The sequence below is a fragment of the Chiloscyllium plagiosum genome, unplaced genomic scaffold, assembly GCF_037043375.1.
Source record: "Chiloscyllium plagiosum isolate Xiang-an unplaced genomic scaffold, Cpla_swu_hap1 HiC_scaffold_2, whole genome shotgun sequence".
NCBI classification, from domain to species: Eukaryota; Metazoa; Chordata; class Chondrichthyes; order Orectolobiformes; family Hemiscylliidae; genus Chiloscyllium; species Chiloscyllium plagiosum.
Window position 1 is genome coordinate 130,661,811 of NW_028270140.1, and position 18,447 is coordinate 130,680,257.

Here is an 18,447-nt window from a genome sequence, read left to right on the forward strand (position 1 = left end):
TGCCAACATCCTTAGAAATGACTACTAAGCTACAACCTTTAAATTTAGTGTTGTGTACCAGTGGCTAGTTTCTCAGAATCAGTTTACCAATTTTGTCTCTCCAAAACTAATTTTCAATTTAAATCATCTGCGAGCAAAATAGCTTTTATTTTAAAAAGTCCCCGTTTCCTTTGAAGCCCACCTACCTCTCTGGATCTCTTCACCAAAATTCAAATCTAGTTCTGACAGCGTCTGCACCCATAACATTAACCGGTCTTTTCTTGTTTCTGACTCTGATGTGCTTGTAAGTTAGTTCTTCTTCATGACTTGGAGGTGCCGGTGTTGGACTGGTGGGCAAAGTTAAAAATCCAAGTTAAAAACTTGGTGTTGTATGATTTTTAACTTCTTTTTCAGTTAGGATAAAGTGAGGACTGCAGATGCTAAAGATCAGAGTCGAAAATGTGGTGCTGGAAAAGCACAGCAGGTGAGGCAGCATCTGAAGAGCAGGAGAATCGACGTTTCGGGCATTAACCCTTCATCAGGAAAGGGCATATGCTCGAAACGTTGATTCTTCTGCTCCTGATGAGCGTGAAAGACAATCGGTGACCTAATTCACTACAGGTACCTAAGGATACTACTCTCAAAAGACCAAATCAATGACCCTACTGAGAAAGACTGGCCATGGTGATATCCATTTACTGGCAGTTTGAGCATGACTATCAATTCATTCATTGGTTAGGTCCCTTCCAGCTGTCAGAGGAAAGAAAGGTTTTCCACACCATTCACATGGGATTAATTGAAATCTGGGTGTCATAGGTGGTCACAAGCTCACAGCAGTGTCCAATATTTCTACAACTACTCAGTTCCTATATAAGGCACACACCCATTCAACATTTCTTCTACTATAATGTTAACAACAACTGCTTGTATCTACGTAGGGCATTGCTAAGATAACAAAGTTCCCCAAGTTGCTTCATAAAAGCAGTAATAAACAAAAATGGCACTGAGCCACATAAAGAGGTATTAGAGCAGATGATCGAAGAGATAGCTCTAAGCAGTACCTTAAAAGAAGAAAACGAAGGTAGAGAGGCAGAGAGAGGAAGGGAAGGACTTATCAAGTTTAGGCCTTTACATATGACGAGAAATGTTGGCACAATGAAAATTATGATATGTCAGAGTTTAGATGTGCGCAGATGTTTCAGAGGGTTGTAAGACTGGAGGAGAGTACATAGATAGAGAGGAAATGAGGTGATGGGGGGATTTGAAAATAAGGTTAAAATTATATATTTCATAGGAATCATAGGAAGTGAAATAGAACATCCAGTCCATTGAATCTGCCCTGCCAATCTGGATCATAACTGATCATTAACTCAGTGTCATTTTCCCACATTATCTCTACATCTCTTAGTCTCATTCATTTCCAAAGATTTATTGACTTCTCTCTTGAAGTTGCACAATGATTGAGTTTCTCCAACCTTCCAAGGTAGAGAATTCTGAAGGTTTATCATTCTCACAGTGAAGGAATTCCTCTTCATCTCAGCCTTAAATGACCCACACATCTTGAGATTATGTCCCCTGGGTTTAGGTCACCAGCCAGGGAGAACCATTTTATATATATCCAGCCAGTCAGGATTCTGTAAGTTTCAATGAGATCACCTCTTGCTCCTCAAAATTAAGAGAATACAGATGAAGTTACATAATTTCTTGTCATAAAACAACCACACCGTCCCAGGGATTAATCCGGCGAACCTTCATTACATTCCATGGAGACTGGCACAATGCTGGTCTGGTACAAGGTTACTTTGCCCTTGAGTTTTTTTTCAGAGATTGGGTAATTGGCCAGGCTCCATTGTGTCTGAAGTTTGAATAGTTCATTGGGGCCTTGTTGTTTACCTTAACAGATAGTGCTTCAGGCCAAAAGCTTGAAAGCTCTTTTAAAAACTTGGCATCGTCAAGGGGCGTGGCCAGCTCTCTAGCTGTGCAGTTCAATTCAATTTGGAAATGCATTGAGTAAGAGTCACAGGGGAAACTGGAAGCCTCCTCTCTGTCCTTCTGCCCTTATGATTTTGAACTATAAGTTGCCTGTGCCATGGTTTACTGTTTGTGCGAAGGGATGCATGTATTGGGACTTTTGCAAATATTTTCGGAACAACATCATTAAGTTATGTTTGGATAGGATAAGTTATCCGTTATTCTGTTTTCTGTTCTCTGTGTTTCATTCTGGAATTCTGTAAATATATTTTGTTTGTTTAAAACTTGGCTATTGATCCAGCTCATTTCCTCTCGGCATATTCACTATACACCTATCTAAACAAATAGCAAAGTTACGGTCTGGGCTATCTACTTACAAATGTTTTGAGGGGTCTGGCCAAGTCCATAACAGAGACAAAGACTACACAATAATCCCAATGAGTTATCTTCAAAGGCTCTATACAACTGCAGTTAGCTATTTCTAATTCTATACTCAACTCCCATTGAAATGACTGCCAACATACCATTAGCCTTTCTAAATGCATGCTGCAACTGCAGGCAGACTATTCATGCTTCATGACCAAGGTCATTTTTTGGACACTCACACTTTCAAACTTCTCACCATTTTGGAAATATTCTGCCTGTCTGCTTTTTTCCCACCAAAAGAACACTTCATACTTATTTATAGTATATTGCACCAGCCATGTTTTAGCTCATTCACTTAGCCTGTTCAAGGCCTCTTGAAGCTTCCTTGCACACTCCTCATGACTAAAGGTCCAACTCAGTTTGGTATCATCAGCAACTTTGGAAATATAAGAATTGGTGCCCACATTCAAATTATTTAAACAGATTGTGGACTGCTAGCACTGACCATTATGACAAACCTCAATTAAAAGTCTGCCATCCAGAGAATTTCTTTAATTCACTCATGGGATACCAACATTTATTACTCACCTCTGAATGCCTTTGAGAAAGTAACAATGAGCTGTCTTCTTGAACTGCTACAGTCTACGTGCTATAAATTAATCCACATGTCATAAGGGAGGAAGTTCCAGGATTTTGACCCAAGGACATGGAAGGAATGGTAATATTTTCATAAGGTATTTGACATGGTACTCCATATTAGGCTACTTAATAAGATGAGAGCCCATGGTTTTATAGGTAGTGTGGATACAGGAGCAATAAAAGACAGACAGTTGGGATAAGGGGAGCATTTTATGTATACCAACCTGTGGAGTATTGTGGTCATAATTATTTGCAAAGTCAGAACTCACATGACACCAGTTTAAAATCCAACAGGTTTGTTTGAGATCACAAGCATTTGGAGCGCTGCTCCTTTATCAGGTGAAGTGAGAGGGAAGCACACAGGCACAGAAATTATAGGCAGGGAGATCAAAAGATTGTACAAATGGTGTGAGCGGAGTGTAAACAGGCTGAGTAAGTCTCTACAGGTGATCAAAAGTGTCAGACGGTTTGAATAACATGTCAACAGCTGAATAACAAGTGAAGGGATGACCTATAATCTGAGTAATTGAATAAGAGAGATAATTGCAAAAAATTAAAAATAAGGTGGTGCTGGAAACAAACCAAATGGTTGGAATAACATGATGATATAAGAGTCACATGCCGAAGGTGTAATCAAAGTAACAAGTAATCCAAAACTATAAAAACTAATTAATATAGAGAGATCATAACAAGTTATCAAGGTGATGGTGTCAAAACAGGACAGTAGGGAAGATTTTACAGATACAGAACAGTGTGGTGGGGTTTCCTGTAGTGTGGCATGAACCCAAGATCACAGTTGAGGCCATCCTAATGGGTATGGAACTTAGCTATCAGTTTCTGCTCAGCGATTCTGCATTGTTGTATATCGCAAAAGCCGCCTTGGAGGACACTGACCCAAAAATCAGAGGCTTCAACCCTAAACATGGTAAAGAACCCACCCCCTACAGACAAGCTCTGCATATATACAGGATCTGCTCAGACAAGGAGGAGCGTGATGGATATCCAAAGATGCTGGAATATACGATGTTCAACTCATCGATCGCTGGTTCTGACATGCCACAGCAAAAAACTACAACAACCTCCTCAGAAGACAGACACAGGACACGGCCAATAGAGAACCTTACTTCATCCAATACTTCCCCGGAGCGGAGAAACTATGCCATGTTCTTCACAGTCTTCCACATATCATCAGTGATGATGACTAGCTCACCAAGATCATCCCCACACTTCCACTTCTCACTTTCAAACAACGACCAAAGCGTAAACAGACCATTATTCGCAGAAAACTACCCAGCCTTCAGAACAACGTTGACCACAACACTGCACAACTCTGCCATGGTAATCACTGCAAGACATGCCAAATCATCAACGTGGATACTACAATCACACAGGGAAACACCACTCACCATGTACACGGCAGATACTCATGTGACTCATCCAGTGTTGTCTATCTCATGAGCTGCAGGCAAGGATGTCCTGAGGCATGGTATATTGGCAAAACAGTGCAGACCCTACAACAAATGAATGGACACCATGCAATAATTGCCAGACAGGAATATTCCCTCCCAGTTGGGGAACACTTCTGCAGTTAAGGCCATTCAGTCTCTGCTCTTCGGGTAAGCTTCCTTCAAGGTAGCTTTCAATAACACAATGCAGAATTACCAAGCAGAAACTGTTAGCTAAGTTCCATACCCATGAAGATGGCTTCAACTGTGATCTTGGGTTCATATCACACTACAGGAAACCCCACCACACTGTTACGTATCTGTAAAACCTTCCATACTATCCTGTTTTGACACCACCACCTTGATAATTTGTAATGATCTCTCTTCCTTAATTAGTTTGTACAGTTTTGGATCACTTGCTACTTTGATTGGATCCTCGGCATGTAGTTCTTATACCTATCATGTTATTCCAGCCGTTTGGTTTGTTTCCAGCACCACCTTGTTCTTAATTTGTTATAATTATCTCTCTTCCTCAAATAATTGGATTATACATCATCCATTCACTTATTATTCAGCTGTTGACACTTTACTCACATCAGGCAAAAGTGAGGACTGCAGATGCTGGGGATCAGAGTCTAGATTAGAGTGGTGCTGGAAAAGCACAGCAGATCAGGCAGCATCCGAGGAGCAGGAAAATTGACATTACGGGCAAAAGCCCTTCATCAGGAAAGGGCTGATGAAGGGTTTTTGCCCGAAATGTCGATTTTCCTGCTCGTCGGATGCTGCCTGACCTGTTGTGCTTTTCCGGCACCACTTTACTCACACCCGTCTGACACTTTTGATCACCTGCAGAGACTTATGACTCAGCCTATCAACATTCCACTCACATCATTTGTACGATCTTTTGATCTCTCTGCCTGTAAATTATGTGCCTGTGTGTTTCTCTTCTTTTCGTCTGACGAAGTAACAGCACTCCGAAGGCTTGTGATTTCAAATAAACCTATTGGACTATAACTTGGTGTTTTGCGACTTCTGACCTTGCCCACCCCAGTCCAACACCGGCATCTCCACATCATAATTATTCACTACAATATTTTTAATGATATGGGTAGGGAAAATGAATTGACTTTAGCCAAGTTTGTGGACAACACAAAAAGAGATGGAAAGGTAAGGGGTGAGGATGACTCAAAGAGTCTGCAGATGGGTCTAGACAGGTTAAGTAATTGACAGTTAAAAAAATAATGTGGGGAAATTTAAGGTTATCCATTTTCCTGGAAGAATAGAAGAGCTGAATATTATTTAAGTGGAGAAACACAGCAGAAAGCTACTGAACAGAGGCATTGGGAGTTCTCATCCATAAATAACAAAAACTAGCATCCAAGTTCATTGAGTAACAGGGAAGGCATATACAATATTGGTTTTTATTTGAAAGGGATTGGGATATAAAAGTAAGGTGGTTTTGCTAAAAATATGCCAGGCACGAGTCAAACCATAGCTAATTTACAGTGAACAAATTCAGGCCCTTTATCTAAGTAAAGAAATACTGGCATTAGAGCCTGTCCAGAAAAGGTTGACCAGGCCGATACCAAGAATGGAGAGATTGATTTATCAGGAGAGGTTGGGCTGCACCCATTGGAATATAGAAGAATGAGAGGCAACCTTATTGAAACATAGAACATAGAACATAGAAGAATACAGCGCAGTACAGGCCCTTCGGCCCTCGATGTTGCGCCGATCCAAGCCCACCTAACCTACACTAGCCCACTATCCTCCATATGCCTATCCAATGCCCGCTTAAATGCCCATAATGAGGGAGAGTCCACCACTGCTACTGGCAGGGCATTCCATGAACTCACGACTCGCTGAGTAAAGAACCTACCCCTAACATCTGTCCTATACCTACCACCCCTTAATTTAAAGCTATGCACCCTTGTAATAGCTGACTCCGTACGTGGAAAAAGATTCTCACTGTCGACCCTATCTAAACCCCTAATCATCTTATATACCTCTATCAAGTCACCCCTAAACCTTCTTTTCTCCAATGAAAACAACCCCAAGTGCCTCAGCCTTTCCTCATACGATCTTTCTACCATACCTGGCAACATCCTGGTAAACCTCCTCTGCACCCGTTCCAGTGCCTCCATATCCTTCCTATAGTATGGCGACCAAAATTGCACACAATACTCCAGATGTGGCCGCACCAGAGTCTTATACAACTGCAACATGACCTCAGTACTCCAGAACTCAATTCCTCTACCAATAAAAGCCAGTACGCCATATGCCTTCTTCACCGCACTATTTACCTGGGTGGCAACTTTCAAAGATTTGTGTACATGGACACCAAGATCCCTCTGCTCATCCACACTACCAAGTATCCAACCGTTAGCCCAGTACCCCATCTTTTTATTACTCTTACCAAAGTGAATCACCTCACACTTAGCTACATTGAACTCCATTTGCCACCTTTCTGCCCAGTTCTGCAGCTTATCTATATCCTGCTGTAACCTGCCACATCCTTCCTCACTGTCTACAACTCCTCCGACTTTCGTATCATCTGCAAACTTGCTCACCCAACCTTCTAACCCCTCCTCCAGGTCATTTATAAAAATGACAAACAGCAATGGTCCCAAAACAGATCCTTGCGGAACACCGCTAGTGACAGCACTCCAAGATGAACCTTTGCCATCAACTACTACCCTCTGTCTTCTTCCAGCCAGCCAACTCCTAATCCAAACCTCCAACTCACCCTCAATGCCATACCTCCGTATTTTTTGCAGTAGTCTACCATGGGGAACCTTATCAAACGCCTTACTAAAATCCATATACACCACATCTACTGCTTTCCCCTCGTCCACCTCCTTAGTCACCTTCTCAAAGAATTCAATAAGGTTTGTGAGGCACGACCTGCCCTTCACAAAACCATGCTGACTATCCTTGATCACATTATTCCTATCCAGATGTTCATAAATCCTATCCCTTACAATTCTCTCTAAGATTTTGCCCACAACAGAAGTGAGACTCACCGGCCTATAGTTACTAGGGTTATCCCTACTCCCCTTCTTGAACAAGGGAACCACATTTGGTAGCCTCCAATCTTCTGGCACTACTCCTGTAGACAACGAGGACATAAAAATCAAGACCAATGGCTCTGCAATCTCCTCCCTTGCTTCCCAGAGAATCCTAGGATAAATGCCATCAGGCCCAGGGGACTTATCTATTTTCACCCTTTCCAGAATTTCCAACACCTCTTCTCTACATACCTCAAAGCCATCCATTCTACTTAATTGTGACTCAGTACTCACATTGACAACAATGTCCTGTTCCTGATTGAATACTGACGAAAAGTATTCATTCAATGTCTCCCCAATCTCTTCAGCCTCCACACGCAACTTCCCACTACTATCCTTGACTGGACCTATTCCTACCCTAGTCATTCTTTTATTCCTGACATACCTATAGAAAGCCTTAGGGTTTTCCCTAATCCTACCAACTAAGGACCTTTCATGTCCCCTCCTTGCTGCTCTTAGCTCTCTCTTCAGGTCCTTCCTGGCTACCTTATAACTCTCAATCGCCCCAATTGAACCTTCACGCCTCATCTTTACATAGGCCGCCCTCTTCCATTTAACAAGGGATTCCAATTCCTTATTAAACCACGGCTCCCTCACACGACCCTTTCCTCCCTGCCTGACGGGCACTTACTTATCAAGGACACTCAATAGTTGCTCCTTGAACAAGCTCCACATATCAATTACACCCTTGCCTTGAAGCTTACTTTTCCAGGCCACACATCCTAAGTCATGCCTCACAGCATCATAATTTCCCTGCCCCCATCTATAACTCTTGCCCTGTAGTGCACACTTATCCCTCTCCATCACTAGAGTAAAAGTCACCGAATTGTGGTCACTGTCCCCAAAGTGCTCACCTACCTCTAATTCTAACACCTGGCCTGGTTCATTACCCAGAACCAAATCCAGTATGGCCTCACCTCTTGTTGGCCTATCTACATATTGTGTCAGGAAACCCTCCTGCACACATTGGACAAACACTGACCCATCTAACGAACTTGAGCTATAGCTTTCCCAATTAATATCAGGAAAGTTAAAGTCCCCCATAACAACCACCCTATTACTTTCACTCTTCTCTTGAATCATCCTCGCAATCCTTTCTTTTACGTTTCTAGGACTATTAGGAGGCCTGTAAAAAACTCCTAACAGGGTGAGCTCACCTTTCCTATTCCTAACCTCAGCCCAAACTACCTCAGATGGCGAGTCTTCATCCATCGTCCTTTCCACAGCTGTAATACTATCTTTGACAAGCAATGCCACACCTCCCCCTCTTTTACCCCCACCTCTGACCCTACTAAAACATTTAAACCCTGGAACCTGCAACAGCCAATCCTGTCCCTGTTCTACCCATGTCTCCGTAATAGCCACAACATCGAAGTCCCAGGTACCAACCCACGCTGCAAGTTCACCTACCTTATTTCGTATACTTCTTGCATTGAAGTATACACACTTCAAACCACTTTCCTGTTTACAGGCACCCTCCTTTGAAATTGATGCCATGTTCCTAACCTCCCTACACTCCAGGTCCTGCACCCTAAAGCTACAGTCTGGGTTCCCATGCCCCTGCAGAGTTAGTTTAAACCCCCCCCAAGAGCACTAGCAAACCTCCCACCAAGGATACTGGTGCCCCTCAGGTTCAGGTGTAGACCATCCCGTTTATAGAGGTCCCACCTTCCCCAGAAAGAACCCCAGTTATCCAAATACCGGAAACCCTCCCTCCTGCACCATCCCTGTAGCCACGCATTTAACTGTTCTCTCTCCCTATTCCTCCTATTCCTCGACTCTCTAACTACCTTGACAGCACAGATGCAGAATTAGCATTTGAATGAGCTTTATTGTCACATGTGCTCACCTGAGTACAGTGAAAAGCTTATAAGTTGCCACTTACAGTGCCATCTTAGGTACCAAGGTACCCAGGTATAGATTCTTAAGTATAATTCTTAGGGACAAAATTAGAAAAATAAAGAAATTTAGAAGTCTAGCCATAAGTTCTAAAAATAAAGAAATAAGAATTCAAAATAACAGTCCTTCCAACTCAGACCGTACTGGGCTTCACCTTGAGGCTAGGTGTTCGAGTCCACACTGAGACAGGGACTTTGAATCCACACTGAGACCAGGAGATTGAGTCCACACTGAGACCGGGAGTTTAAATCCACACTGAGACAGGGGGTTTGAGTCCACAGTGAGACTGGGAGATTGAGTCCACACTGAGACAGGGGGTTTGAGTCCACACTGAGACTGGGAGATTGAGTCCACACTGAGACAGGGAGTTTGAGTCCACACTGAGACTGGGAGATTGAGTCCACACTGAGGCAGGGGGTTTGAGTCCACACTGAGACCGGGAGTTTGAATCCACACTGAGACTGGGAGATTGATTCCACACTGAGACAGGGGGTTTGAGTCCACACTGAGACCAAGAGTTTAAGTCCACACTGAAACCAAGATTCCGCGTTAGCTGATGCTGCTGAGGACAGGAAGTAAAATGAAAAAAAAAGTGAAATGAGAAAGAACAAAAGAAAAGAAATAGACGGGGTGGAGTTCAGGAGCCGCTATCTTGGGAGAGTGATGCAAAAATGTTGTTTCCCCATGTGGGAGGATTTAGGAGCAGGTGTTCATCTCAGAATAAGGAGTCACAGTTTCAGAGAAATTTCTTCACAGAGGGTAGTTAATCTCTCTTTACCAGAGAGGGTTGTAGAGGTTGGATCATGAAGCATATCAGTAAGGGAATTAAGGGTTAGAGTAAAAGGAGGAAAGTAGAGTTGAGGATTGTCACATCAATTATGATCTCATTGAATGGTGAGTAGATCAAACTTGACGAGCAGAATGGAGAGTATGGTGCTGGAAAAGCACAGCAGGTCAGGCAGCATCCGAGGAGCAGGAGAATCGCATTTCGGGCAAGAGCCCTTCATGAACAGAATAGTCTATTTCTGCTCCTAAGTCATGTGGTCTCCTGCTCTTATATTTTCAAGTCAGGATGGTGAATGGCTTGAAAGGGAACTTGCAGGTGGCAGTGTTCTCATGTGTCTGCGGCCCTTTGTCTTGATGGAAGTGGTCATGGTTTTAAAAGGTGCTATCTCAGGATCTTTGGCGGATTTCTGCAGCGCACCTTGTAAATAGCACACACTGCTGCTACTGAACATCAGTCACAGAGGGAGTGGATGCTTGCAGATGTAGTGTCAATCAAATGGGCTGCTTGGATGGTGTCAAGCTTCTTGAGTGTTGTTGGGGCTGCACTCATTCAGGTAAGTGAAGTGTATTCCATCACATACCTGATATGTGTATTGGAGATGGTGGATGGGTTTATGGGAGCTTGGAGGTGAATTATTCACTGCCAGATTCCTAGAATCTGACCTTCTTTTGTAGCCACAGTATTTACATGACTAGTTGAGTTCCTGATGAAGGCCTTTTGCCCAAAACATCAATTCTCCTGCTCCTTGAATGCAGCCTGACCTGTTGTGCTTTTCCAGCACCACATTCTTGATTCTAATCTCCAGTGTCTGCAGTACTCACTTTCACCTAGTTAAGTTCAGTTCCTAGTCAATGGTAACTCCCAAGATCTTGTCTGTGAAAGATTCTGTGAGGCAACAATGATGACTGTCAAGAGGCAATTGTTAAGTTCTCTCTTACTGGAGATGATCATTGACTGGCACTTGTGTGGCATCAATTTTTCCACTTGTTACCCCAAGCTAGGATGTTGTTCATGTCTTGCTGTGTTTGGGCATGGACTTCTTCTGTATCCGAAGAGTCATGAGTGGTGCTGAACATTGTGCAATCATCAGTCAACATCCCCACTTTTGACCTAATGATGGAAGGAAGGTCATTGATGATGTGTGGTCAAAAATGGTTGGGTCAAGGGCACCAACCTGAGGGACAGCTGCAGAGATGTCTTGGAGCTGAGATCACTTCCCTGCTTAGTCTAACTCTCTACATTTTGTCTATTAGTCAAGTTTCAATCCATACTAGTATGCTAAACAGGTTGTGACTCTACTCACCAGAGTTTAGAAGAATGAGAGATGATCTCATTGAGACATATAGGATCCTTAAAGAGCCTTAAAGTGTAAATACTGCGCGCTTGTTTCCTCTCATGGGAGAATCTAGGGCAAGGGACATAGTCTCAGAATAAAGGGGTGCAAGTTTAGGACTGAGATGAGGAGGAATTTCTTCTCTCAGAAGGTTGTGAGTCTTTGGAACTGCTTGCCATTATAGAGCTTTGGGAACAATGTCCTTGTGCACATTTAACATTGAGACAAATAGATTCTGGATCAGTAGAGGAATCAAGCATTACGGAGGAAGGGCAGAGCCATGGGCATGAGGAAAGATGGAGCAGCCATGATCCTATTAGAATCATAGAATCCCAACAGTGTGGAAACAGGTCTTTCAGCCCAACAAGTCCACACCAAACCTCCGAAGAGTAACCCCCTACCCTATATTTACCCCTGACTAATGCATCTAACTTACACATCCCTGAAAACGCATGGGCAATTTAACATGGCCAGTTCACATAATCTGTATATCTTTGGACAGTGGGAGGAAACCCATGAAGACATGGAGAGAATGTGCAAACTCCACACAGACAATTGCGCAAGGCTGGAATTGAACCTGGGTACCTGGTGCTGTGAGGCAACAGTGCTAACCACTGAGCCACAATGCCTGTTCAGGCTCAAGGGGCTGAATAGCCTACTCCTGTTCCTATTTCTATTGTCTTATATTCTTCTGGTATACTCTCCACCCCATTCCACTCCCAACTCCATTACTTTATATAATAGCCTCGTGTAGAATTTTATGAAAAGTCCTCTGTAAATCCAAATACATCCCATCAACTAGTTCTCCTTTATCAATGCTGCAATTAATATCTTCAAAATATTCCAACAAGGTTGTTAAACATGATTTCCTTTCTTAAATTCATGCTGACTATGTCCAAGTTTGCCATTCTTTTCTAAATGTTTCCTTGTCTTTATAACAGTTTATAACATTTTTGGTACGATGGATAGCAATCTAACAGACCTACAGCTAATAGACCTGTAGTTCTCCACTCCTCTTCTTCATCTTTTATTAAATACTGGGTTTCATTTGTCTTCCAGTCAGCAGGAACCCCTGTATAATCTATTGAATTATGAAAGATAAATGCTAATGCATCCATTTGTATCAATCTATTATTTCCTTCAATGTTCTGGAATGGAAGTCAATTTGATCTAAGAGTTTTATCAATGTTCAATCCAGTTTTTTTTTCAAATACTACCTCTTTACTAATACTAATTACATTTCACTCTTCGGACACTCAAATTCTCTTGGTTATCTAGTATTTCTGAGAGATTTTCCGTATATTTTTCAATGAATACAGAAAACAAATGCCAAGTAACTGTTCAGTTTCTCCACATTTTCCCTGTTCTCCATTGCAAATTCTTCTGTCGCAACCTGTAATGTGCTCCCATTTATCCTTGTTAATCTATTTCCTATCACATATAAATAGAAGTTCTTACAGTCCATCTTTATGTTCCTCACTAACTTGCATTCAATTCTCTTTTTCTTTTCCTTTTCTTTGGCCCTCCTTTGCTGGATAAATTGATCCTAATGTTCAGACTTACCACTCTTCCTACAATGCATGGAAGCCACTTTCTTCTTTCTAACGGTAATCTTTAACTTGTTGTGTTTACCATGGTTAATTCCCCTTTCTCTTTGGTGTTTGTGTCTTAGAAGAATGCATACCTACTGTTGAGCTTATGGTATTTCTTTGAGTTCCGCACTAATTCAGTCTTTAAACGAATTACAGTTATTTATTGGAACAAAATAAAATGCATTGGAAAGCAAAATCCTAATGTGAATATTACTTTGGAAATTATATTATCAATGAGAAAACATCCATCCTAGGCACACCTTAAGTGGACATGTAAAATATGCAAAATTTGTTTTCCAGAAATGCCCATACTTTCTCATATAAACAGCAGGTTGCATTATTTTTTTGAAGTCCCATTGTGAAACTTAATACTTCTAAATTGCAGACATGTATGTTAAAGTAACAAACTCAAGATTCAAACACTTAGTTCATTGAATGTTTTATCATTCGGCCTATTGCTGATTTTCTAAAAAGACTGACTTGCTCCATCTTCACTGCAACCAGACAATTCATAGAAAGGTACGAATGAGGTTACAAGTCACAATCTATTTATATTGGTGCAAATTAAAAGCTCTGAAGAAAGGATGAGTAAGCCAGCTGTAAGAAAGCAATCACAGCAGCAAGATCACAGAATAAACAGAACTCCAGCACTTTGAAGGATGCTTTGTAAGATGTTCAATAAAGATACAGAATTCAAAAACTAAGTTGCACCTCTATTATATTTTGCTGAAAAAGTCTGGTTCTTATTATCATTTTTTCATCATTTACAGCAGTAAATTACCAGTACCCAGAAACAATGCTGACCATACTAAAAATAATATTGACAATCCTTTATATAGTAATTTAGCAAAGGCATTAATTTGCATACAGTACAATACAATTCTGCCTTTTCTGACTGAAAAAACCATATTTCTTTCTAGATTTCATCTTCCTCATTCTAAATACTTAAATCATATTTATCATCGAAATCACTCATGTAAATGTCATGACGTAATATTACAGTCTCACAGCCATGGTAGCACCTTAACATTTTGCATCCTGTAAGACCTGAGTGCAGATAAACTCTAAAGCTTCAAGTGACTCCACTTTTTTCCTTATACATTGCTACTTACCATAAATAGCAAGATACAATCAAAGTATTATTTAAAATAAGAACAGAAAGTATGACTTTAAAATAGGGCCTGTATTGCACCTGTCTTCCTGGTTGAATTAACTCTGTCCTCCCATCCTGTTGTAGCTGAAGATTGTCCCTGACTCTTGACTCTCCAATGCCATGGGAGATTACTTTCCAATAACTAGACTTATGCTTGCATTAAAAGCAGACAGACTCGTGTCCGATCTAGTCATCTGGAGCGTCACTGAATTTCTGCGCATGGATAACTTTTGTGAAACTGCATATATTCAAGTAGCGTTTGAATTTCTGTTGAATATTTTTCACATTTTTATTTGCATTTAAGACTTGTTGAGTTAATTTTCTGAAGTTACTAAGTCTTTGGAAATGTTAGCATTGCAAGAAGATTTGGAAGACTTCCACTTTGCTTTTCAATTGTTGCTCCTTCTCCGCTTATCGTGCTTGTCTGTCTCAGTACTGTTGCTTCTCATGCCTGTTTATACCTGCAAAAAGAAATGTGTAAACAAAACCGAAGAGATGAGTATGATTTACTGGGCTCAGAGCCTGCTAGCAAGGGGTCATTGGAAAGTGCTTTAACATCAACTATAATTACATTTCCACTTTGTATTGGTTTTTGTTACTGATAACATTCCACACCAACAACAGCAACTATCTCTGTTAAACTTGCTGTAGATAAAACTTTCCTTCGGGCATGTATGTATTCGCTCTGTAGGTTTTGTTAAAGGCACGCTCAGATGTCTACTTCTTGTTATGTTAAAGGAAACTGCTGTTCGCAAACTAAGATGAAAAGGTAGACAAAGCAAGTGTTCATGAAAGTAGGTCCTTTTTTTATGTTGGGTATAAGAACTGTGAAATTTGTCACACATGAACATACACAGACACTCTCTTAACTCAGGGCATGATCCTAAATATCAATCATCAAGTATCCAAAGTAACACACTGGATTGACAACTAGAATGACCACTAACAGCCTTTGCAGTAGCAAAATTTTCAGAGCTGCATTCCATCTCATAATACTTGATATAATTTTAAAGCACCCGTACCATTTTTCACAGGGAAAAAAAAACTTTGGTTATTCACCTCTTCTATGCCCCTCTTGACTTTATAAACCTCTGAAAGGTCATCCCTCAATCTTTCGGGATCAAATTTCCCTACCATTGAAAAATGGGAAAGGTTTCTTTCCTCTCCTTCTATTATTAATCTAAACAATTACTGTAACAAAAACAGAATTTGCTGGAAAAGCTCAGCACGCCTGGCAGCATGTGTGCAGAGAAGTCAGAGTTAACGTTTCAGGTGCAGTGACCCTTCCTGCTTTTATCGTAACCTTGGCACTTACTGGAGTTACCAGCAAATATGGCTGATTCTAATTCATTAGCTATTCACTGGATAATTTATCATGGTTTCATACAGATGAAACTTAAATCTAAGATTGCACACAGAACAAGGTTTTATGTTTGTACACTGGTCAGCTTGTCATATTCCCTTCTCACACCATTCAGGTTATTGGCTACAAAATTCACACTCTGATAACTGTAGATGTAGAAAACATGAGCTGGGGAGTCAAACATAGAGTCATAGACTCATACAGCATGGAAATAGGCCCTTCAGTCCAACTTGTCTATGCTGACCAGGTTTTCCAAACCAAGCCAGTCCCATTTACCTGTGTTTGGCTCATATCTCTCCAAATGTTGCCTATTCACAGACCTGATCAAATGTCTTTTAAATTTTGTAACTGTACCTGCAACTGCCATTTCCCCGGCACCTCATTCCACACACGAACAAGAGCCCAAACCACTGCCTGAAGAAGTTGTCTCTCAGGTCTCTTTCAAATCTTTCTCCTCTCAACTTAAAATCATGTCCCCTAGGTTTGAACTCTTCTACCCTAGGGAAAAAAACATGACTGTTCACCTCATCTATGCCCTCTTGATTTTATAAACCTCTAAAAGATCACAGTCTAGATTAGAGTGGTGCTGGAAAAGCACAGCAGTTCAGGCAGCATCCGAGGAGCAGTAAAATCGAGGTTTCGGGCAAAAGCCCTTCATCAGGAATACCCAATGAAGGGCTTTTGCCCGAAACGTCAATTTTCCTGCTCCTCGGATGCTGCCTGAACTGCTGTGCTTTTCCAGCACCACTCTAATCTGGACTCTGGTTTCCAACATCTGCAGTCATTGTTTTTACCTATCTAAAAGATTGCACTCAACCTCCCACATTCTAAGGAATAAAGTCCCATTTTAATAAACCTCTCCTTAAAATTCAAACCCTCCAGTCCCAGTAACATTCTGGTAAATCTTTTCTGCACCCTCTCCAATTTAATAATATCCTTTCTATAGCAGGGAGACCAGAACTATACACAGTACTCTAACAGTGGCCTCACCAACCTCCTGTGCAGCCGCAACAAATCCTATACTCAGTGCTCTAACCAGTGGAAGCAAACACTCTGGAGGCAGGAAGCATGTTTCCGCTGATGGGTGAATGCCGAACCAGAGGACACAGCTTAAAAATACGGGGTAGACCATTTAGGACAGAGATGAGGAGAAACTTCTTCACCCAGAGAGTGGTGGCTGTGTGGAATGCTCTGCCCCAGAGGGCAGTGGAGGCCCAGTCTCTGGATTCATTTAAGAAAGAGTTGGATAGAGCTCTCAAGGGTTGTGGAATCAAGGGTTATGGAGATAAGGCAGGAACAGGATACTGATTAAGGATGATCAGCCATGATCATATTGAATGGTGGTGCAGGCTCAAAGGGCAGAATGGCCTACTCCTGCACCTATTGTCTATTGTCTAAACATACCAAACACCTTCTTAATCACCCTGTCTACCTGTGACAGCACTTTCAAGGAACTATGTATCTGAACCCCTAGGCCTTTCTGTTTGACAACACTCCCAAGCGCCCTACCATTAACCGTATAAGTCCTGCCTTTGTTGTCTTACTGAAACCCACAACCTCTCATTTACCTAAATTAAACTCCATCTGCCACTCCTTGGCCCATTGGCCTAGATGATCAAGAGATGGAAATGTGTTGCTGGAAAAGCGCAGCAGGTCAGGCAGCATCTAGGGAACAGGAGAATCGACGTTTCGGGCATTAGCCCTTCTTCAGGAATGAGGAAAGTTGGTCCAGCAGGCTAAGATAAAAGATAGGGAGGAGGGACTTGGGGGAGGGGCGTCGGAAATGTGATAGGTGGAAAGAGGTCAAGGTGAGGGTGATAGGTCAGACTGGGGTGGGGGCGGAGAGGTCGGGAAGAAGATTGCAGGTTAGGAAGGCGGTGCTGAATTTGATGGATTTGACTGAGACAGGCTGGGGGGAGGGGAAATGAGGAAACTGGTGAAATCCGAGTTCATCCCTTGTGGTTGGAGGGTTCCTAGCCGGATGATACTACCTAGATGATCAAGATCCCATTGTACTCTTAGATAACTTTGTTCACTGTTTGCTATACCATCAACTTTGGTATCAGCGCAAACTTACTAACCATACTTCCTATATTCTCATGCAAATCAGTTATCCCAGGGAAGCTAGGCAAGAAATTGCATGGCCTCTGGCAGAGATATTTGTATCATCAATAGCCACAGGTGAAGTGCCGGAAGACTGGAGGGTGGCTAAACTTGTGCCTTTATTTCAGAAATGCTGCAAGGAGAAGCCTAGGAATTATAGAACAGTGAGCCTAATGTCAGTGGCGAGAAAGTTGTTGGGGGGGGATTCTGAGCGATAGGATTTACATACATTTGGAGAGGCAAGGACTGATTAGGGATATGCTTTTAGGCATGGGAAATTGCACCTCACAAATGTGATTGAGTTTTTTGAGGATGTGACCAAAACAATATGTCTTTGTTCAGAACAGCTGCATACTACTCCTCAGAACAAAATACGTAAAAGGTAAAAAGCAAACAAGGAATGTTGGATAAGTACAAAGACATTATAACTGATACTTTCTACTGAAGGGCTTTGGTAGCTTGATCAGAGGTATGTTGGTACATCTCACACTGCAGCCATGGCAAGAGAAATCCATGTGTGAAATCCATTCATTTAAATGATTATCAAAAACATCCATTGTTGTCGATTGAGCCAAATCTTGAGAGCCTGGAGATTTTCAATATCCAAGACAATATGAAGCAGGAATAGCTGTGCATTCTTGTGCTGCTAAAAGGTTTTGCCATTGGCTTTTATTTGAATTTCTGAAGGTGTAACCCAGGAGAGTCAGAGTGAAATAAACACAAAGGCAACACCAAATACTGCAAATGTT

The 18,447-nt window shown here is 41.7% G+C and overlaps 2 protein-coding genes across 5 annotated transcripts in view; both read right to left on the minus strand.

The window, feature by feature from the left end:
- Positions 1–18,447, minus strand: part of LOC122557619 (organic cation/carnitine transporter 2-like) — a 119,123-nt gene that overhangs the window by 84,404 nt on the left and 16,272 nt on the right. The window lies entirely within an intron of this gene.
- The window catches only part of LOC122557630 (organic cation/carnitine transporter 2-like), a 178,126-nt gene that overhangs the window by 6,129 nt on the left and 153,550 nt on the right, over positions 1–18,447 (minus strand). Inside the window, exon 12 of one of the 4 annotated variants that reach the window (XR_015750936.1) lies at positions 13,252–14,693. The exons of 1 other annotated variant lie outside the window; for it this stretch is intronic. The gene's annotated coding sequence lies outside the window, so the exon portion shown is untranslated. Of the gene's footprint in view, positions 1–13,251; positions 14,694–18,447 lie in introns of those variants that run through there. 2 more of the 4 variants (XM_043705427.2, XM_043705413.2) reach the window with 2 other exon arrangements.